This window comes from Fukomys damarensis, unplaced genomic scaffold (genome assembly GCF_012274545.1).
Source record: "Fukomys damarensis isolate Sample0158 unplaced genomic scaffold, DMR_v1.0_HiC HiC_scaffold_15, whole genome shotgun sequence".
Taxonomy (NCBI): domain Eukaryota; kingdom Metazoa; phylum Chordata; class Mammalia; order Rodentia; family Bathyergidae; genus Fukomys; species Fukomys damarensis.
In genome coordinates this window covers 29,421,849-29,445,222 of record NW_022900927.1, presented here as the reverse complement: position 1 = coordinate 29,445,222, position 23,374 = coordinate 29,421,849, and the positions used below count along the sequence as shown (strand labels likewise).

General features: G+C 37.2%; 1 pseudogene; it reads right to left on the bottom strand.

Annotated features, from left to right (window-relative positions):
• Positions 1–480: 480 nt before the first annotated feature.
• LOC104876635 lies at positions 481–12,137 on the bottom strand (annotated as a pseudogene).
• Between the last annotated feature and the right edge of the window lie 11,237 nt (positions 12,138–23,374).

Below are 23,374 nucleotides of genomic sequence, written 5' to 3'. Positions count from 1 at the left end.
AAATTAGTCAGTGCAGATGGATGAAAATCCAGGCTAACATAGAAAAAAGTGCAGTTTCATTTAGCAAAAGCTCATGCTACATGCAGAGAGACTCACCAGAGGGTGAGATACATTTGATCCCACAGCAAGCAAGGCAACAGGGACTGTTCTAGCCTGATGCCAGCCTGAGCACTCTCACTGAATGACGTTAGCAACAGACAGGGACACCGCCCCCCATCTGACTCACCAGCTCATTGTAAAAATTCATCAGAAACACTTCAATGAAAAAGTAAATCAAATATTAGTTTTCTCTGACAAACAATAAAATCATAAAATCAGCTGGGATCTGAAGTTTAAGGTACTCTAGTGATTTCCTGCTTTTAATATATAGATATTTTCAATTTAACAATCTTTTCCACATATAGTCAAATAGGCTTTTAGAAAAATTTAAAATATCAAATATGAATTCATGCTTTTACAACCAGTTAATTCTTCAAATATTTAGACTTCAGAGCTGGTAATGACACTAAATCCAATATCACATTGGTGGAGTCTGTCAATCAGTTTTGTTCTGGAGAAAGCTGCTCCAGGTGTGAAGAACCCACCCACCTTAGGACGATCAGAGGCATCATTTAGAAGCATCAGGGCTGCCTGGACCATGGCTATGGGGGTGGCCACATAGCCAGCCTCTGAGTACAAATTCTGTTATTTCGTTTGTTCTTATCAGTACTAAGGCCTTGGGTATAGCCTTGACCAAAGAATGTCATCACAAATGATGAGCTATCTATCTGTTTTTGTGTTGGACCTTGTTCTGAAAAATAACCAAAGGAGAAGAGCCACGGGAATTTTATGAGAAGTTGCCTTCCAGTGCCAAGCTTCACAAAGAATAAAACAAAAGTCCTGCAAACATCAACTTAATAACAGAGGTGATGCCTCCCACAGCTATATAAGCAGCATACTGAACTGGTGATTCCTCTAACGCTTCAGTATCGCTGAGTCCACTTCCAAACAGACATATAAGCTCCCAAGAAAGGAATGGGGTATGTGCTGAGTTCTCTACAATAAGACACTGGCCACCTTTTTTTCAGTTTTGGACCAATGAAGGGGACACGTTTCAGATTTGATGAATTTCGTAATTTTCTCAAACTACTCTGAGATGTAAAACCATAAATTACTGACTTCCAGGTACCATCGCGAATACACAACCCCTCCGGTCAGGTAACTTACCACAGCAAAGTACCATTCATCTTATTTCTGGTATATATCACTCCCAAATCTGCTAGAACAGAGTCAAGCCACTGCTTCCAATGATGTAGGCCCCCCTTTGCAGCAGCTTTCTCATGGTACCTCCAATACATTAGTTCCAGAAACTCGGGTTGCCCACAGATGTCAATATAGCTCGTTCTGTTTTCTTTTTCTTAGTTCCAGGGATCGAACTCCAGTCCTTGCACTTGCAAGGCAGGCAGCAGAACCACTGAGCTACCTCCCTGGCCCTTATTCCATTTTCAATACATGCTTTTACCACAGGTTCTCCGTAAAATCGAGGGGAGTCTGGATTAGTGATATCACAAATTATTATCCCAATTTAAGATGATGTCAGTCTTCCCAGCTTCCGCACCGCCCTCTCCCAAGAGTGGCCGGCCATGGCCCACATCAGGTGGGAGCTCCGCTAGGGAGCCACCTCCTACGGGGCCACCTCCTCGGTCCTGAACGGGGCTTGCCATGAGGAGACCACAGTTAGCTGCAAGGTCGGGCGCGCTAAGTCTAAGGCGCCTGCGCCTCGCCCGCGACCCCCATAGCTGGCATAGCAGCCGCTGACATCTCAATAGATGTTTTCAATGAAAAAGAGATGTCCTGAAAAATAATTAGGATAAGAAAACTAAGCAATTACCTTAAAAGTGAAAAAGTATTTTATAGTTATATATTACGATGCAGTGTAAATCAGAATACAAAAATGAAAAAAGTATTTGATTAGACAAGGCAGAAAGGAGGAAGTAACAAAGGCACAGGAAGAGGAGGGTGAGGAAAAGAATTTTATTTAAGACAAAAATTGGTGGGCCAGAAATTTAGCTCAGTGGTTCAGCTGCCTGCCTGGCAAGTGCAAGGATCTGAGTTTGATCCGCAGTACCAAATTAAAAATAAAATAAAATAAAATAAAATTGGTGATATTGGGGCCAAAGATTTAGCTCAGTGGTGCTGATGCCTGCCTTACAAACACAAGGCCCTGAGTTTGATCTCTAGTAAATTAAAAAAAAAAATGGTGATGTCTTGACTGAAGAATTTATTTTAGAACTAATACTTTGAGGAGGCTAGGAAAGTTGAAATCCAGGACTGCTACCCATACACTAATCAGAGTAGATTATCTCAAATTTTTAAGAATGATTTTATCCATCTCTTATCCTTTCCCTTAAACCCTTAGAATCTCCCCAGTGATCCTGTACAAGCCTTCCTCAGGAGGGCTGGAAATTTTAGGAAATTAAGCACAAAGCAGTTTCTCTACCTTCATTAGAAAATAATTCACTTTCAGGCTCAATTCTAGGATAATTTGTGTTTCATCTCTTCTCTATGCTGTCTAGGGGGTGATAGCTAATTAAAAATAATGGAAGGGAACCTTCAGTTTTGTCATTGTCAGGAAGAGGATATTTCTAGAACAGAATGTTTAATAACATGCAGAAGGCATATCCCAAGAGTCCCTGAAGACTTCTGCCTCCTAGGTAAATAGATGTTTGAATGGATATACCATGAAAGGCAGGAAGAATAATGAGAGAATGCTCAGAGGAATTAAGAATTTAATGATACATCCATACTTAAGGAAAAAATCTCAAGAGAAGTGCACAAGATGTGAATTTTAATGATGGTAATGATGTTATTAGAAGAAACAAATCCATGATCATTTAAGCATATAGGGAGAGTCCTAATGAATCCTCCAATCTTATGCAGAATTGTAAAGAAATCATTGACAAAGGTTTATTTTCAGCCCAGTTCTATAGTTTATACCTATAGATCAGAACAACTGTGTATCTTAAGAAAAATTATAAAAATCAGTGTATTTTTTCTAGAGTTCATCATATAACAGTAGCAAAAGAGATTGCTGTAATTATTTCACCTACTAATTACAGAGTGCTATGTGTTAGGCAGAACCATAACTAGTAAGACCTAGTAGCTATCTTTAATAATCTTACTGTGTAGCAAGGGGAATAAGCTAACAATAAAAATATCTATAAGGTCTTTGATAATAAATGACCAGGAGATTAAAAATTTTATGAAGCTTAGAAGAAGAAATGGAGTATGTCTTATTCAATCTGACATTTTCATAAAGGAGTTAACAGTTGAGGTGATACTTAAAAACAGTAAAATATTCATACTCTGGGATATGAAGGAAAAGCACTCCAGGCAGTGGGTATGCAACAGCAAAGGCACTGAAATGGGAAAGCAGAAGAAATATTTAGGAAACTCAGTACTTGGGGTGAGAGTGATGTTGACACAGGACTCTCTATATAGTCCAGAAACTATGCAGCTCAGGCTGGCTTCAAACTTGTGGAGATCGTCCTACCTTAGCCTCCTGAGTGCTGTGACTGCAGGCATACACCACCATTCATGGCTCCTCAATAGTAATTTTGACAAGATACAAATTACAATGGGTTTGGGAAGGAGGGCCATAAGAACTACAACTGGAAATGTAGGTAGGACTCAAACTGGAAGAGCTTTTCATTTAGTCATTCATTCACTGATTCAGCAAATATTCACTGTCCATTTATGCTGTCACTGTTTGAAGCACAGTGGGGTGGGAAGACAGAGACAGGGGTTCTGAGTATTACAACAACTATGTATTCACAAACTTTCACAATTAAGAGGCCTAAATAGTTTTTGATAAAATTAAATCATATTAGTTGTCTGCTTCCCAAGTTATATTGGTCAAATTTATCAACTGTGGAGGTGAATCCAAGAGATATGCCTTCTCCCTATCTCTCAGGGATTCAAAAGAAATTAAGAGGAGGAAAGAAAATAAAACACACACATTTGCAACCAGTTATACTTTCAAGTACAGTAACATTCTAGTTTCAAGGAACTGGGTCAAATTCCTTAGCAGGTTTGCAAGGATTTAACCTGTTCTTTCTGGGAAAATTGGCTTCTGTAACTCATGCTGCAAGAGGCCGGTCTGGCTGTTTGTCCCAGTGACACCATAACATGGTGATGATGTCCCAGTGGTTGATCCTCTAGTCTGGTCGAATTTGCTCATTAGAAACTGAAGCTACTACTAATGAATTCCAAGGGCAAATTCTTGCAGCTGTTTTCAACTTTGAACATGACTGGAATATCAATCTGGCTATATATAAACTGGATATGGCACACTTTGAGGGTCTCTCAAAAAGACAAGAACCGAGATTTGAGAGTGGTTTAAGGGCTGTCAAAATAAAGAGGGTGTGTCCACATTTGAATTATTTTAAAAAGAACTACTGCAGCATCGACCAGTGAGGATGAGCAAAGCCACATGGAGCTAGGCTGCTACCCAACCCCCACCACCCAAACGCTCCAAGCAACATGGAACAGTGAGGGATGGAGTCCCCTGCAGCACCACCCAGTGCCCTGTGCCACCCCCCGCCCCCGTCCTGGTTGTGCTGGTACCTAGATCCACACCACAGAGGCATGGGGGGGGGGTCATAAAGGCCATTGTCCTGAGCTCCAGATGATAGAGCAGAAGTGAGCAACAGAAAAGGGGCCTCTCGGCTCCTTGATGAAAACTGAAGCTCACTGGAAAACTGAAGAGAATCTCTGCAATAAAGGCACATCATACCACAGTGGTTGGTAGGTTGGAGGGATCAATACCTCCCCTCAGAACCTGGAATATCCTCAGGGGAAGGGCAGCTGGAACCTGCAGCTGAACCTTGCAGAGTTCAATCCTGCAGGAGGGCAGGGCATTCAACTTGGGTCTTACACCAGAAATCAGCCTGAATATCAGCATTCTGCTGCTGACTCGCTGAGACTAATTGACTTAGATCTGCATACTGTTGCCCACATTGTCTACTGTGACAGCAGAGACATACCCTGAAAGAGGCACTTCATTTTTATTCTTCATTTTGAAAATTACCTATATATCTACCTATATATATCTCTCTCCCCAACTCCTTCTAAGTCCCCATCCTGCAGGGTAAAGTTGCTATATTGAAGAGTTTATTCATTATCAATATTATTTGGGGATGATATTAAATTTTGATTTAATTCACACGGTTAAAGGTGATATATTAATAACTACCACAAATTACCATTTTCTAAGCTGTACTTGATGCTACCGTGTTGCTGATTGTATCACTTGGCCTAAGGTGTTGTGACTGCTCTAATCAGTTGTCCTTCCTGGTATTATGAAAATGAGAGTGTCTCAAAGTCATTAGAGACTCAAAACCTAAAGACCAGCTATATCTGGAAGACTGAAGTATTAATCCAGGAATTGAACCAAGGACACTACTAACAACAAAAATAGAATGAGAAGACATTTAAGCAAGACACAAACAGACTTCCAGCTCACCAAAGGTCAAACAATCTGACAATCAACACCTGGATACCCTGAACACAGGAAGTAACAAAATAGATGAATGAGGCTCTAGAAAAATTCAAAACAAATAATTTCTCAGATAACTACAGAGATGGTGAGCAGAATGAAAGACATGATTACAGACTCCAGAACAGTAACATAAAAAAATAGATGAGTTCAGGACCATGATAAAAGCCATGAATTCCCAGCATAGGAAAGAAATGGAAACCATGAATGCCCAACACAGGAAAGAAATGGGATTTAGCTCAGTGGTTCCAGCACCTGCCTCATAAGCACAAGTTCCAAGTTTGATCCCTGGTACAATATTAAAAAAAAAAGAAAGTATACACAATAGACTGAGACAATATGAACACAAAATATGAGCTATAGAAGACAGAATGGCAGTCAGTGACCATAAAAAGATAGGTCTCTTAAAAATAGTAAGGTACTATGAAAAATCAACCCAACAGCTCCTAGATGATGCAAAGAAAAATAATATATGACTGATAGGAGTTCATGAAAGAGCAGGAAAAAGTACAAATGACATTCAAAAAACTGTTCACAGAATTAATGACAGAAAACTTCGCAAACAAAGAAAAAGAATTTGTTGTGTGTTTTTTTTTTATGTTTGCTCTGTAGCACTTTTTTTTTTTCATTGAGTATACTGGTACTTTTTAAATATACAGTACAGTTATATTCATCATTGGGATCTTGTACCTTTACATGACAGATCTTGGTTCTCATTTTTCCCCATAAGAAAAAGAATTTGACATACAATAAGGGAGGCATATAGGACTCCAACTAGCCATGATCAAAAACTCTACACCTAGATATATAATAAAGATCCCGGAAACCCAACAGAAGAACAAAATACTGTAAGCAGTTAGAGCAAACAAACAAATCACATGCAAAGGAAAGCCCATCAGAATCACATCAGACTTTTAAACACAAACCCTCAAGTCAAGGAGAGCCTGGAGCGAGGTACTTCAAGATCTAAAACAAAACAACCTCCAAGCTAGATTGATATATCCTGCAAAACTATCTTGTAAAATTGATGAGGAGGGCCAGAGATTTGGCTCAGTGATTCCACCACCTGCCTCGCAAGTGCAAAGGCCTGAGTTTGATCCCCAGTACCAAAACAATAAAATAAAAAATAACTGATGGGGAAACAAGATACTTCCATGACAAAGAAAACCTCTAAAACATAATGAATACCAAACCAGCATTCTAAACAATTCTAAACAATATCCTAGAAAAAGACAATGAAGGTCATAACTCTATGAGGCCAAATGGAGTAAATCCACTAGGCAAGGCAATAAATTAAAGGGAGGGGGGGAAATTAAAAATGGTCAACAAGAGGACAATAACATAATAATGATAAATCAATACATATCAGTTATAACCATCAATGTTGACGGCCTCAATTCACCAATCAAAAGAAATAGACCAGCTGGACATGGTGGCGCACATCTGTAATCCCAGAACTTGGGAAGTTGAGGAAGGAGGATCACTGTGAGTTTGAGACCAGCCTGGGCTACATAGTGAGTTCCAGGTCAGTCTCAACTACATAGTGAGACCCTGTCTCAAAAAACCAAAAAAAAAAAAAAAAAAAAAGAAAAGACTGGCAGAATGGATTAAGAAGTAAAATCCAACAATATGCTGTAAACAAGAAATGCACCTAGTTTAAAAAGAAACTCATAGACTGAAAGTAAAAGGATGGAAAACAGTTTTCCATGTGACAGGAACCCAGAAAAAAGCAGGGATTATTATCTTATTTGCAAAGTAAATTTCAAACCAAAACTAATTAAGAGAGACAAAGAAGGTCACTACATCCTTATAAAGGGAATAATCCAAAAGGAAGAGATGACAATCATAAATATATACACACCAAATACTCATGCCCCCAATTCAGTAGAGTAGCTGGATACATGGTCAACACTCAATTTATCAACAGCCTTCTTGTATGCAAATAACACACTCACTGAGAAATTAGGGAAACAATTCCTTTCACAAGAGCATCCCCCCAAAAAGCAAAATTATCTAGGACTAAATCCCCAACCCTAAAAAACAAATATTAAGGGACATAAAAAACCAATTAAGCACTAATACAATTGTAGTGGGGGACCTCAATACCCCACTGTCACAAATAGACAAATCATGTAGAAAAAAAATCAACAGTGAAATACTAGAACTAGACAAGCTTTTAAACAAATGGACTTAGTAGATATCATCAGATGTTCCACCACACAAAATCAGAATGTACATTCTTTTTGGCTGCACACAGGTCATTCTCCAAATAAGATCACATACTAGCTCATAGACATATTTAAGTAAACTCAAAAGAATTGAAGTTATCCCATGTATATTATCAGACCACAGTGCAATTAAATGGGAGATCAATAGCACAAGAAGCCACAAGAACTTCACAAACACACAGAAATTGAACAACATTCTCCTGAACAACCAATGGGTCACAGAAGAAATTAGACAGTTTTTATATATAAATGATAATGCCAATACAACATACAGTAATCTATGGGACACAATGAAATCAGTTCTATGAAGGAAATTCAGAGCAGTGAATGCCCACACTAAGAAAATAGAGCAACTAAATAAACCACCTAATGGTGAATCTTAAGCTCCTAGAAAAAGAAGAGCAAGACAAACCCAAAGCTCATACAAGGTAGGAAATTATAAAGATCACAGGAGAAATCAATGCAATGGAGACTAAGAGAATGATACAAAAAAAAAAAAATCAATGAATTGAAGAGTTGGGTTTTTTAAAAGAATAAATAAAATTGACAAACCCTTAGCCTACCTTATCAAAAAAAGGAAAGAAAAGGCTCAAACCCATGCATTTAGGGACAAAAAAGGTGAAGTCAGAACAGATCCAGCAGAAATCCAGAGGATTGTCAATACCTACTTTGAGAACCTGTACTCTAATGAAATGGAAAACACAGAAGAAATGGACAGATTTCTAGATACATAGGAATTACCAAAATTGAACAAAGAAGATATAAAAAGTCTAAACACTCCAATTACAATAGTGAAATTAAAAATGTAATTAAAAATTTACCTACAAAGAAAAGCCCAGGTCCTGATGGCTTCACTGCTGAATTCTACAAAACATTTAGAGAAGAACTATTGCCACTACTCTTTAAACTTTTCAATGAAATGAAAGGGAAGCAATACTTCCAAATTCATTCCTGGAAACTAGTGTTATTTTTATTCCAAAACCAAGGAAAGACCCAACTAAGAAAGAAGACTACTGGCCAATCTCCCTAATGAACATAGATGCAAAAATCCTCAATAAGATACTAGTAAACAGAACACAGAGAGTCATCAAGAAGATTATATACCCTGAACAAGTCAGATTTATTCCAGTGATGCAAGGATGGTTCAACATACATAAATCAATAAATGTAATACACTATATTAACAGAGTCAAGGCTAAAAAACATATGATCATCACAAAAGATGCAGAAAAAGCATTTGACAAAATTCAACACCGATTCATGGTAAAAACTCTATAGCAAATTGGAATAGATAGTCTTCATCTCAACTTGATAAAGGCTATCTATGAAAAACCAACAGCTAACATCATACTAAATGGTCAAAAACTGAAAACCTTCACACTAAAATCAGGAACAAGATAAGGATGTTCATTATCAACACTCCTGCTCAATATAGTTTTGGAAACATTAGCCACAGCAATTAGACTAGACAAAGAAATAAAAGGAATAAAGATAGGAGAGGAAGAAGTTAAACTGTCATTATATGCTGATGATATGACAGCCTACATAGAAGACCCAAAAAACTCTACCAAAGGACTTCTAGACTTAATTGACATATTCATAGGAGTACCTGAATACAAGGTAAACACTCAAAAATCAATAGCCTTCTTGCATACAAATAACAGACTCGGTGAGGGAGAAGTGACACAGTAATATCCAAAAAAATGAAATATCTAGGAATCAATCTAACAAAGGAAACAAAAGACCTCTACACTAAAAACTAGAGCACTCTGAAAAAAAGATATTAAAGAGTATATAAGAAAATGGAAAGACATTCCTTGCTCCTGGGTAAGAAGAGCCAACATAGTGAAAATGGCCACACTTTCAAAATTGCTATACAGATTTAAAGCAATCCCGATTGAAATCCCACCAGTATATTTTATAGAACTAAAGAAAATAATCCAAAAATTCATTTGGAACCAGAAAAGACCTAGAATAGCAAAAGCCATTCTAGGTAACAGAGACATGGCAGGGGGTATCACAATCCCCAACCTGAAAGTGTACTACAAAGCCACTGTGATAAAAACAACATGGTACTGGCAAAGAAACAGACTTGAGGATTAGTGGAATAGATTAGAAGATGCAGAAACAACTCTAGACATACTCAATTACCTCATCTTTGACAAAGGAGCCAACCATCCTCAATGGAGGAAAGATAGCCTCTTCAATAAATTATGCTGGAAAAACTGGCTTCCAACCTGCCAAAGATTAAAAGTAGACCCCTATCTTTCACTATGCACTAAACTAAAATCAAAGTGGATTAAAGATCTAAATATTAAAACAGAAACACTAAACTTGCTGGAAGATAAGTTAGGCAGAACTTTTGAAGACACTGGCTTAGGAATAGACTTTATGAACAAATCCTCTGTAGCACGGGAACTAGCACAAAGAATCAATAATTGGGATCTCATCTTATTAAAAAGCTTCTGCACTACAAGAGAAACCACGAATAGAGCTGAGACAACCTACAGCATGGGCAAAATATTTACCATCTGTTCCTCAGACAAAGGTCTACTATCTAGAATATATAAAGAACTAAAAAACTTCAGACCCCTGAAATATAAAGACCTGATTCAAATATTGGCATCTAAAATGAACAGTCATTTCTCAGACAAAGTAAAACCCGCAAATACATAAAAAAAAATGTTCAATATCACTGGTCATTTGAGAGATGCAGATGAAAACAATGCTGAAACTCCACCTCACCCCAGAAAGAATGGCTGCTAATAAGAAACCAACCAACAGCAAATGCTGGTGGCATTGTGGGGAAAAAGGAACTCTTCTTCATTGTTGTGGGAATGCAGACTGGTGCAACAGTATGGAAATCAACATGGAGATACCTCAAAAAACTAGGATTAGAGGTTCCATTTGACCCAGCCATCCCTCTGCTAGGTATCTTTCCAAAAGAATTAAATGAGTCATACCACAGTGATATATGCACACCCATGTTTATAGCAGCACAGTTTGTAATAGGTAAAAACAGCCCAAATGCCCATCAACAGGAGACTGGATAAAGGAGATCTGGTTTTTCTATAAAATGGAGTACTATTCAGGCATAAAGAATTGAGAAATTAGAAACAATTATAGCTAAATGGGTGCATATTGAGGCCATACTCCTAAGTGACATAAATAGGACACACGTGTAAATACTGAATAGTTTCTCTGGTATGAAAAGCTAAAAGTGCAAATAAGGTTCAAATTATATAAATGATGATGTGAAATAGGAAGAAAAGGGCTAAAGGAATAGGGGGGAGTGGGAAAAATAAGAGAAAGGGAAAAAGGGGAAAGAAAAAATATGAGAAAATGAAAACAAAGTCTTTGTAAATAGGGAAGGGTAGAGGGGGTGAGGAGAGGGCAGGGGTATGGGGGAAAAATAAGAACAAAGATATATCATGTAAAATTACAAGATCCCAATGATGAATCCAAGATCCCAATGATTAATGTATCTGTATTGTAAATCTGAATAGTACTAATGAACTTAATGAAAAAATATGAAATAACATTAAAAATAGAAATGGTAGTAAATGAAATGTATAACAATCACATAGCTGACAATTAAAATTAAATGAAAGAATACATTAGGGAAAAGCCTCTAACAGATGATTATCATTAACTCAAAGAGGTATAAGAAGGAGGCTTCCCAGGCTCAGTATTAATTGGGCATAATTTAGAGGCAGAGGCTTAAAAAGTTTCAATTTGAAGACCTAGTAGTGGAACTCCTTGCACTCAGGGTTTTAACTTAGGCTTGACACTAAACACTTCAGAGAGTGCTGCCAAATTCTGGTCTTGAGTGGCCTCCCTAGTGACTATGAATTGATTATTCTACTTACCCACTTACACGGTGGCCTTCTAGTGTCTCAGAGTACCTATCCTTTTCCCTCTTCAATCTGAAATCTATTTTGGGCCAGCCCAATCAGGAATACAGCCTAGGTTTGATCTCCCAGACAAACATAGTACCCATACTTTTAACACATTTCTGCCTGGGTGACTTTATTTTGGGGGGGTACCTGGGATCGAACTCAGGTCCCTGCCCTTGCCAGGCAGGCAGCAGAACCACTGAGCTAAATCCCCTGACCCTGGGTAACTTTCTGTATTTTGGAAAGGAAGACACCAGAAATAGTATTCATTTTAATTCAGTCAATATGCATTCAAATGTCAAATATATTCCTTGCACCATGCTTAATGCTAATAGAAAGAAGAGTGGCAGAGGCTAACCACTAAGGATATAGGACCAACACAATTTTAAAAAGGTATAAGACACTACAGAATTAGCTGCTAACCTCATTCCTTTGTACTGTTAAAAAGGTACCTTTGTCAAATTGCCTTGCTGCCATGGTGACAGTTACTAAGAAATGCACAGATGCACATATGAATAGGTTTCAGAATTCATTTGTTTTCTGGTGTGTAGAATTAAACTCAGGACCTTGCACCTACTAGGCAAGTGCTCTACTACTGTACTGAGCTACATCCGCATCCCAGATTAAAAGTTTTAAATATAAGTTTCCAATTTCCTCTGTTGATCTTTTCCATTCCAAGACCTTAAAGAAAAATGAATCAAGAGTATATGGACATGGGCTGGGGATTTAGTTCAGTGGTTCCGGTGCCTGCCTCACAAGCATAAGGGCCTGAATTCAATCCCTGGTACCAAAACAAAAAAAACCCAAACAAATAAACAAAACAAAAAAAAAGAGTATGTGGACAGGGCCGGGATTTAGCTCAGTGGTGCTGCCTGCTGCCTGCCTCGCAAGTAGGACTCATATTCAATCCCTGGTCCCCCCCGCCCCCAAAAAAGAGCATATGGGCAGTTTGGGGGGGTTTTCTTGCTGCTCAGGGATCAAGCTTCAACCTTTTATGTTAACTTGGAGAAGCTATGGAATGATTTGTGGTTCTCAAATTGTTCTGTAAGAGAGACAGAAAGCAGAATAAGAACTGATTTTCTATGTGCCAAGCCTGCCTCACAAGCGCAAGGTCCTGAGTTCAATGCCCGGTACCGCACCAAAATAACAAAACAAAATTGATTCCCCGTAGAAAACTCCCTACCACATCTGTCATGGTACACAAGCCAAGACTCTTTAGAGACTCAAAACATTTTCACAAAAGAAAACTTTCTGTATTTAGTCATAGGAGTCACTGTTTAGGCACTAACTATAGCTCTGCTTTAAGGATAAAAATGTGAAAGTACAGGGAAAAAAAAAGATTCCAAGGGCCCCTGAGTGTTGATTTCTCTGTGGCAGACTTAAACTACATTTGAGTGTCATCTTCAAAGGAAAGTAACACATGACAACAAGCAGAGCTTCTTGTGAAGATGGTTATTTTCCCTTGAACAGATCTCAACCTGTATCTATATAACTACATATATATACACATTCATCATGAGTCTCTTGTATACCACATAAAGCAGCAGACTAGTACTATGGAAGATGTTGAGAAAACTCAAACAAAATAAAGAGCATACAGTGTAGAGGATGAGCCGTTTTCTTATATGGCAGTAAAACTTAGGGAATGAAAGACAAAGTAGAATTTATTCAGAGTTTCGGAATTTTGGCACTAAAGTATTTTTATTAATTACTTTAAGACTATATTCTGTTCTGCAGAAGGGAAAACTGGAGCCTAGATGGGTTAATAGTTTACCTGAGGTGACAAAGAAAATTAAAAGAAGAGCCAGGAATAGATCACAAGTAGTATCAAGACTTATGTCTACCTTACTTCATGTAACAACTATTAAATAGTGCTCATGTGAAAGACAATATATAACTTGAAACAGTATTTGTAAAATGCCTAGCACAATGTCTGAAACCATTTTGCACTATTACAATTATCACTACCATAATGATTAAAGGTACATTAATTTGGTGTTACATTGGGTGTTAGCCAGATATTAATATGAGTCCCACTTTTGTAACTGACTGTGCAATTATAGATAAGCTACTTGCCTTAAGGCCAAGTTTCTTAATCTATAAAACTAGAATAAAAATAGTTTGTATTTATTAGCTGTTAAATGAGATAATGAATTTAAAGTATTTAGTATATTATATAGCATGTTGAAATTGTTCAAACATTAGCTCCTCTATAGCACGTATTAATCTATATAGGTACACAGAGTATCAAAGAAAGACACACATATAGAGTGCTGGCAGAACTTTGCCAAAAAAGAAAGTCAGTCAGTAACATTTACCAAGCTTCCACTGTACACAGGTATCAGCATACAATAATACAAAGCAGAAAGTGGGAGAAAAGCTCTTTGTAATTTTAAAATCTAGGCACTACTTATCCTTTTTTGTTAGTACATATTTGCAGTATATGATTGCATGCACCATGGGGAGTTGGTACATATACAAAATACATCTTTAATTGTTTTTACTTCTTTCCTCCTTCTCCCTCCAAATACAGTACACATTTATTCTCTACACAGTGATGAATAAGACTGCGTTTCTGCTTTCATAGAGCCAGTCCAGTGCATGAAGCAGCAGGAAATCATGACATTATGAAATGGAATGATAGGCACTGTGATCACTGGGATGTATCAACTCGACTTGGATAAGAACCTCCTAGCAGATTATTAAAGCTTTGGGTGTGTCTGTGGATGACTGACCGGTAGGCCTCAAACTGAGGGAACACTCATACTGGATGTGGATGAGCACCAACCAGTCAGCCTATAGCCTGAATAAATAAAAAGGGAAAGAGAAAGAAGTCTTCTTTAGAGGAGCTCCGGTCTTTCAGTCCCTATAGGTTTCCAAAGAAGATCATTGGAAGCCTACGAGGTAAATCCTTTGTGTAATCATACATATATTTTATATTAAACCCATTCCTCTAGTGAATCCTATGACAAGTATACTGCAGAACTAGGACTAAGGGCTACAGAAGTTCACAAAAGGGCTTCCAATCCAGTAAGAATAGAAGTAGGGAAGAGAGAGAACATCAGGGAAAGTTTCTTAAATAAAAAGATAAGAAGATGGCCAAAGACAAGAATTCAAAAGAGCCTAAAGCCACAAACTTGTGTTAGGTGCTTCAACTTGGCTTTTCACAGAGGCTAAAGGAGGATAAACTACATGGCCTCCATCTCCTTCAGCCAGAGTGCTGCATCTGTCAATTAGATGCATTGGAAAGGTGGATCCCAGGCTATGCCATCTGTTGTTTCTACTGGCAAACTCAGTTGTCGACACAATGGGCTTTTATGCAGCACTATGTCAGTGGCTAGGTACTAAACTCTGTGGGAGCTGAGACATAGTTGTAGGGCAGTAGAGAGAGACTCCTTTGTATCACTGATACAGATGCAGTGGTACACCCTTGAACACAGTCCAATAGAAACGCTTGACTTCCTGCCCCTTTTTTTTTCCATCTTGCACTGGGGATTGAACCCAGGAGTGGTCTATCACTCAGTTACATCCTCATTCCCTTTTAAATTTTGATCCTAGTACTTGAGAGGCTGAAATAGGATTGTAGCAAGTTTGAGGCAGGCCTGGGCCACATAGTAAGTTCAAGGCCATCCTTAACTACATAGGCCATCTCAAAAAGTTTTGAGACAGTGTCCTGCTGTGTTGCCCAAATGGGACTTGAACTTGTCCTTTTCCTGACTCAGCCTCCCTTAGGGCTGGGATTATAAGTGGGGGGTACAACCTGTAATTTTTCTGATTATTGCAGAGGTAGCAGCTCCTTCTGTAGACAGTCAACAATCTTGTCTTAGGAATCATTGATGTAGGTCTGCTAGGTGACCTTTCCTTTAGCATTTCTAATGATTTTGTAAGCTCCTGTATTGTCTCTTTCGGTTGAAAGTGATTTCTATTTCTTGCACCTAATGCACCAGTGGAGAAAAAAATGCAAAATGTGTTATGAACACAGCTTGCAAAGAAGCAGGAAACAAGCAAAAAATTTCCACAAGGAATCAAGATAGTTTTAGGTTTTTAGGGCACATTAATTTTCCTTTCCTCCTCTTCTTGCTCTTTTTCTTTCTAGGTAACATTTAAAAATATAAAACCATTCTTAAACTCTGCAACTCTACAGACTGTACTTTGGTGAGCCTTCAGATAAAGTTCGAAAAGCATGATGAAATGTCAAAAACAAAATACTGAAGGAAAAAACTCATTTTTTTCAAACTGAAATATCTAATGTTGTGACCATTTTCACTTATATATAAACAGCCACATGCTGTTAGCAGCTACTATATGAAACAGTGCAATTTAAGGACAGTCTTGGACAATGGTTAGAAAATAGATCTAAAATAGTATGTTTCTCTTGAACCTGGATGAGTTCTTTACCCCAATACTCTAATCCCCTCATCCTGATTTCAAAATCTCATTATAATTAGATAGGTAGATAACAAAATGAGAAAAGCTAATTAAGTGTAAATGACTGTATATGTGTTGTTATTTTACATACAAAAGGAAAAGTAATTCAGTTGAAAGTTAAATGGTAAAGAGCTACATAATATATTGCTAAGTGCAGTATTTTTAGTTAATTGGAAAAGAAAATTTAAAAAGGCATTTTTTTTTGTTTTTGGTATGGGGATCAAAGTCAGAACCTTGTGCTTGTGGGGCAGGCATGAGAACTGCTGAGCTACATCCTGGCCCAGAAAAGGCTGTTTTACATTAAGTACTTGGTTCCTTTTAGTAAGCCAAAAAAAAAAAAAAAAAAAAGACTTCTTACTGAAATCTTACCTTTCAATCATACTGTTGATATAATAAGGGAAGTAACTGCAGAACAATTTGCAGACAGTTGACTGACAATATGGAGTCTTACTATTCAGGTAGGGGGTGTGGGGGAATAACTAACAGAAGCCATGTTTGTGGAGGAAAGACAGAGCTCTACTTGCATCTCAGTTTTGTTATCTCTTTCTAGAATATCCTTCAGAAAACTTTGGAGGGGTGGTTTTGGTAATGAATTTCTTCAGGTGTTCTTTGTCATAGAAGTATCTTATTTCTCCATTAATTTTGAAAATAGTTTTGCAGGGTACATGATCTGGGTTGCAGGTTGTTTTTCCTTAGGGCTTGAAATACTTCACTCCCAAACTCTCCTTGACTTGAGGGTTTGTATTGAGAAGTCTTCTGTGATTCTGATGGGCTTTCCTTCATAGCTGTTTTATTTCTTTTCTCTAACAGCTTTTAATATTCTGTATTCTGTTCTTGCTTTGAATTTCTGGAATCTTGACTATTAGATGATTTTGGGAAGATGTTTTTGATCAATGACTAATTAAGAGTTCTATATGCCTCATTTATCTGTATGTCAAATTCTTTTCCCATTTGGGACGTTTTCTGCCATTATTTTTATGAACAGGTTTTTTACATCATTTGTGCTGTCTCCTACTTTTTCATTGACTCACCAATCTTATGCTATTCATTGCATCATCTAGCAGCTGCTGCATCAATTTCTCATGGTCCCTTGCTATTTTTTTAAAAAATCCTTTTTTTTCAATGATTACTAACCACAATCTTATCTTCTATATCTGATATTTTGTCCTCACATTGGCTCATTCTGCTGTGTATACTTTCAATGGAGTTTTTGATCTCCCAGGTATCTGTTTTATGAATTCCATTTCTTTTTTTCCCTTGGTACCGGGGATTGAACTTGGGTCCTTGTGCTTGCAAGGCAGGTGACAGAACCACTGAGCTAAATCCCTGGCCATGAATTCCATTTCTTCTAGTGCTGGCCATTCATGGTTTCCATCATTTTCCTGAGCTCCTCTATTTTTTTATCTATCCCTGCTCTACAGTCACTATGCATGATCTTTCATTCTGGTCACCATCTCTAGTTATCTGAAAAATTATTTCTGCTTTTATTCTTTCTAGAGCCTCATTCATCTGCTTTGTTACTTCTGCTATTACTATTTCAGAGAGTCCAAGGGGTGGCTTTCAGAATGTTCCACCTCACTGCCTCCTGGGTTTGCCTTTGGCAAGCTGAAACTTGGGGTAGGGGGTTTACATATTGCTTAAGTGTATTCTCATTTTTAATTTTTTTTAGAGTTTAATTCCTGAGTTGATGCTAGTAAATTGCTTGTGTAGAGTAGCTTTACTGCCAGTATTCAGAACCCTTAGGAAATGACTACTTCTCAGAGGTTACTTCTAGGTGCAGCTGGCTTTGGCTTTTAAGCCTGCTACAAGATCCCACCTCTTCAAGTTACTGGGGATGAGAAGTTTCTGCCTACTTGGCCCAGCTACTAACTAGTTCTTTGGCACTGAACTTTTTTTTTTTTTAAGGACCTTAGGCAATCTCAGTCTTGGTATACCAGAGAGAACAGTTGATTAGCACAATTATATCACCTTGGCTATAGCAGTACAATCAGCAATAACAATAATATCAAATGCGGCCTAGAAAATGACAAACTGCAGTAACTATGAATTTGCTACCTTTAACTGTTTGAATTAGATCTGTGGATATATAACAAAATCTGTACCAGACCAGAAAATTTTATTTAATAAATAAACTCAATATGGAGATTTTACACTTAGAAGTTTTTTTCAATCTTTTAATTTTAATGTTCAAATGTGAAAGTTCATAAAAAGGAAATACAAATGGCCCAAATAAACAGATATTTAACCTTATTCTTTTTTTTTTGGTACCGGAGATCAAACTCAGGACCTTGAGCTTGTGAGGCAGGCAGTGGCACCACTGAGCTAAATCCCCGGCCCTTTTAACCTTATTCTTAAATGAGAATTTTACTGAAATTAAAATACCACTTTTCAACTAAAAAATTGGCAAAGACCAAAACACTTGATAAACTTGTTTATAAACATTTGAGGAGCCAGGCAGCAGCACCACTGAGCTACATCCCCGGCTTTTTTTTTTTTTTCTTCTCCCAGTACAGAGGATTGAACTGAGGACCTTGCTTGCAAGGCAGGCATGGCACCACTGAGCTAAATCCCTGGCTACCAGTATTATTACTGTTACTGTTATTGATAAAGGGGAAAATTTAACTCCCAATCTGCTAGATGTCAAATACACTGAGTTTGTGTCTCCTGAAACTGAAGAATGAATTCTAAAGGACAATGGAAATTAAGAATAGGAAAAGTTTATTGGGAATAGGAATGGGAATAGCTCCTGAGAGACAGGAGGGGTCCCAGAAGTGGCTGATCACTGAGGTCCTTCATCAAGGGTAATTTATACAGCAAAGTCACAACATGTATACAATGTGGGTCAAACTGCCATCAACCTATAGGATTACAAGTATAGCTATTTAGCTAATATTGGTTCAGTAGGGAAGCAGATCACATAGCAAGGGTACATGGAAAGAACAGAGGTATCTGGGAAGGAATGGGTCCAATGCTCCAGTCATCCAACCGGTAACTGATGTCTATCTGGACTTTACTGGAACAGGTGGTCCTAATTACAATATAATTCCAAGTTATTGTTTATCCCTTATGGGGGAATATAGGCCTGGCCACTGCATCTTTATCTTAAGGCTTGGCCTTCTTCAGATGTACCTCCAGCCACAATTCTTATATCTTTTTTTGCTGACTCCTTTGAGAGCCCAGTCCCTCTCTGATGGTATATTAATTTCTATGTAACTTAGCTGCCTATAATATTATGTTCACAAAATAGGTCATGTAAAGGGAAATAAATCCGAATAATATAACATTCTAATAGTAATTAACTAGCATAATAATTAAACTATAAGGTCATTTTTGGTATATGTTGCTTTGTGTATACTAACCATAAATAAAACTTGGCCGGTTGTATATTCGATAAATGAAAGAATGGATGCTTTGCCCTATTCTTTGTGTCCTTCTGCCCTCAAAATGGGTTGTTGTAATTAAAATAATTTTGTTACAGGTATTGCCATTATGTATATTTTCACAGACCTGTGAAGAACATCAAATCAGTTGTATTGAGAATTTTTTTTTCTAGACTTAATGTAGACATTTGGGCTGAAATTTAGAAAAAACCATTATGAGCAACAAAATATTACTAAAAGAACAGTTAAGAGTTTCCGTCTTTTTAGATATTTTTAAGACAACGTGTCATTCTCTATGGTGGAAATTCCATAATTTGCGGTAGTCAGTCCCCAGGACAGTCTACAATGATCCTTGCTTCCACAACATTTATGCTTTTCAGTGATCTGCTCAACTTCAATTAAGGCTGATACTGAATATGTCAGAGATGATGTGTGAATTTCCAGGCTTAGTCATAAAAGGCACTGCAGCTCCTTCTTTGGTCTCCTAGATTTATCACTTGCTCTAGGATAAGTCAGTTGCCTACTGTAAGGACACTTAAGTAGCCCTGTGGAGAAGCCCACGTGCCAACAGTTTTTGCCAACTCAACAAACATGTCAAGAGAATCACCTTGAAAGTAAATTCTCTGTCTCAAGTCAAGTCTTCAGATGAATGCAGACCTTGCCAAAATCTGACTGCAAGCTTTTAAGAGATGGGGACAGAACTTCCTGAGAAGCTCCTGAATTTCTGACTCCCTAAAATTATGAGAGATAATGAATCATTTTTATAATCTTAAGTCACTAAATTTTGAGGGTATTTATTATTTAGCAATAATTCATATCATCAATACATATTTATGGTGCTATACAAAATATCCTGCTTATGGGCTGAACCAAGTGATCAAAGTAACTCTTGCTTTATAACTTTAATATATTAATACTTTAACATTTCCTAAACTGTACACCTTATAATGTTCTCACAAAACAAGAAGAATCTGCCAGTCAAATACTTAATGAACATCCATTAAATTCAAGTTATTATTCTAATTCCTACTAGTGCTTGCTTTGGCAGCACATATACTATCCTAATTCCTATGAACATATATCTTTGAAGACTAAATCTTGGAAGAAAAACAACATCTGAACAGATCAATAAGGACTAAGGAGATTTAAGCAGTAATCAATAATCTCCCCCCACAAAAAACCTAGGATCATATAGTTCATGGGTGAATTGTACCAAGCAATTAAAAGAATTAATCCAAATCTTCAAATTCTTCCAAAAATTGAAGGAATATTTCCAAAATTCACTTTATAATTGACTTTATTACTACTGTCATATCAAAGGCAGATAAGAATACCACCAGAAAATTACAAGTCAATGTCCTTGCTCAACAGATGGAAAAATTCTCAATGAATACTAAAAAAATAAATTCAATACCATATTAAAAGAATCAGACACCATGATCAATTGTCTGAATTAGGAATTAAGAAAACAATCTCATTTATGACAGCATCAAAAACAACAAAAAATAAAATTTATGGATAAACTAAGGGATTGAAAGATCCCTTAAAAACTATAAATTACTGACAAAAGAATCTAAGGAAAGCACAAATAAATGAAAAGATATCCTAAGAATTAAAATTATTAAAATGTTTATACTAACCAAAGCAATCTCTTGATTTAACACAGTCACCATTAAAATTCTAGTGGCACTTTTTAAAAACAGAAATATAAAAAACAATTCTAAAGTTTGTATGAAAACTGCAAAAGACCTCAAAACCAAAGTAAGCTTTAAAAAAAAAGAATAAAATTAAAGTTATCACACTTCTTGATCTCAAATTATATTAGAAGGGTGTATTAATCAAAAGAATATGGTAGTAGCTGGGCATGGTGTCACACGCCTGTAATCCCAGCACTTGGGAGGCTGAGGCAGGAGGATTGCTGAGAGTTTGAGACCAGCCTGGGCTACATAGTGAGTTCCAGGTCAGTCTCAACTACATAGTGAGACCCTGTCTCAAAAAAAAAAAAAGAATATGGTACTGTCACAAAAATAGACACAGACCAATGGAACAGAATAGAGTCCTGAAACAAATCCCCTATAATCAAATGATCTTTAAGGCCAGGGATTTAGCTCAGTGTCACCACACCTGCCTTGCAAACACAAGGTCCTGAGTTCGATCCCCAGTACAAAAAAAAAAAATTTACTTTGATCTTTATAAGAGCACCAAAATATGCAAAGGGGAATGGATGGCTCTTCAACAAATGGCATTGGAAAAACTGCAGACTGTATACTTGTCTTATATCATACACAAAAACTAACCTGAAATAGATTAAAGACTTAAATGCAATATCTGAAACTAAAATTTCTACAAGAAAATGTAAGGAAAAGGTTTTAAACACTGGTCTTGCCAATGATTTTTTTCTTTTGGATATAACACAAAATCACAGGTGACAAAAGCACAAATAAACAAGTAGGACTATAACAAACTAAAAAGATTGAGCACAGCAAAGGCAACAATCAACAAAATGAAAAAGTGCCAGGCATGGTGGCACATGCCTGTAATCCTAGCACTCAGGAGGCCAAGGCAGGAGGATCCTTGTGAGTTTGAGAGCAACCTGAATTGCATAGTAAAACTCTATCTCAAAACAACAACAAAATTAAAAAAAAAGAAAAAGAAAACAACAAAACCAAGAAAAAGAAAAGGCAATCAATGGTAAAGGAGAAAGTATCTACAAACCATATGCCTGAAAAAGGGTTAATGTCCCAAATATATGAGGCTCTCATACACCTTAATAGCAAATAAATCATCTGATTAAAAATTGGCAAAGGACCTGAACAGACATTTCTCCAAAGATACATAAATAGCCAATAGGGACATAAAAATACACTCAATATTATTGCTCATCAGCAAAATGCAAACCAAAACTATGGGGTATCACCTCACATCTGTTAGAATGGCTATAATAAAAAGGACAAGAGAGCCAGACATGGTGGTGCATGCCTGTAATCCCAGCACTCGAGAGGCTGAGGCAGGAGGATCGCTGTGAGTTTGAGACCAGCCTGGGCTACATAGTGAGTTCCAGGTCAATCTCAACTACATAGTGAGACCCTGTCTCAAAAAAAAAAAAAGATAAATAGATAATGTGCTGTTGAGGGTGTGGAGAAAAGGGAATCCTTGTATACTCTTAGTGAGAAAATAAACTGGTATAGATATTATGGAAATTACTCAAAATACTAGAAATAGGAACATCATATGACCCAGCAATCATGTTTCTTGGTATATATTCTAAGGAAATGATATGACTATCTTGAGAAAACATCCACACTTCTGTGGTCATTCCAACATTACTCACATTAGCTGAGATACAGGAACACTGTAATTGTACAGACAAGATGAAAAGATAAAAAATGTTTTATATAGATGAAAGAGCCAAAAAAATGTATACACATTTCAGCAGCCCATTGTATTAATAAATTTCTGGAATTTGGCCACCTCTTTGAGTACCTTCAATAATTGTAGATGCCAAAGGCAATATGGATTAATCTCAAGATGTCTCAATAAATTTAGTATTAAATTATACAATTTTTTCTTTTCCTAAATTGTGTATACATTTTTTTTTGTTTTTGGCTATACCAGGGATCAAACTCAGGGCCTTGCACTTGTGAGGCAGGCAGCAATGCTACTGAGCTAAATTCCCCGGTGCATACTTTGTTGGTTCTCTCTCTCTCTGTATATATAAATATATATATTTATTGGGGTTTTTTTGTTTGTTTGGTTTTTTTTTTTGTGGTTTTTTGAGACAGGGTCTCACTTTGTAGTTCAGGCTGCCCCTGAATTCATTATGTAGCTCAGTCTGGCCTCAAACTCGAGGCAATCTTCCTGCCTCTGCCTCCTGAGTGCTGAGATTACAGGCGTGAGCCACCAAAA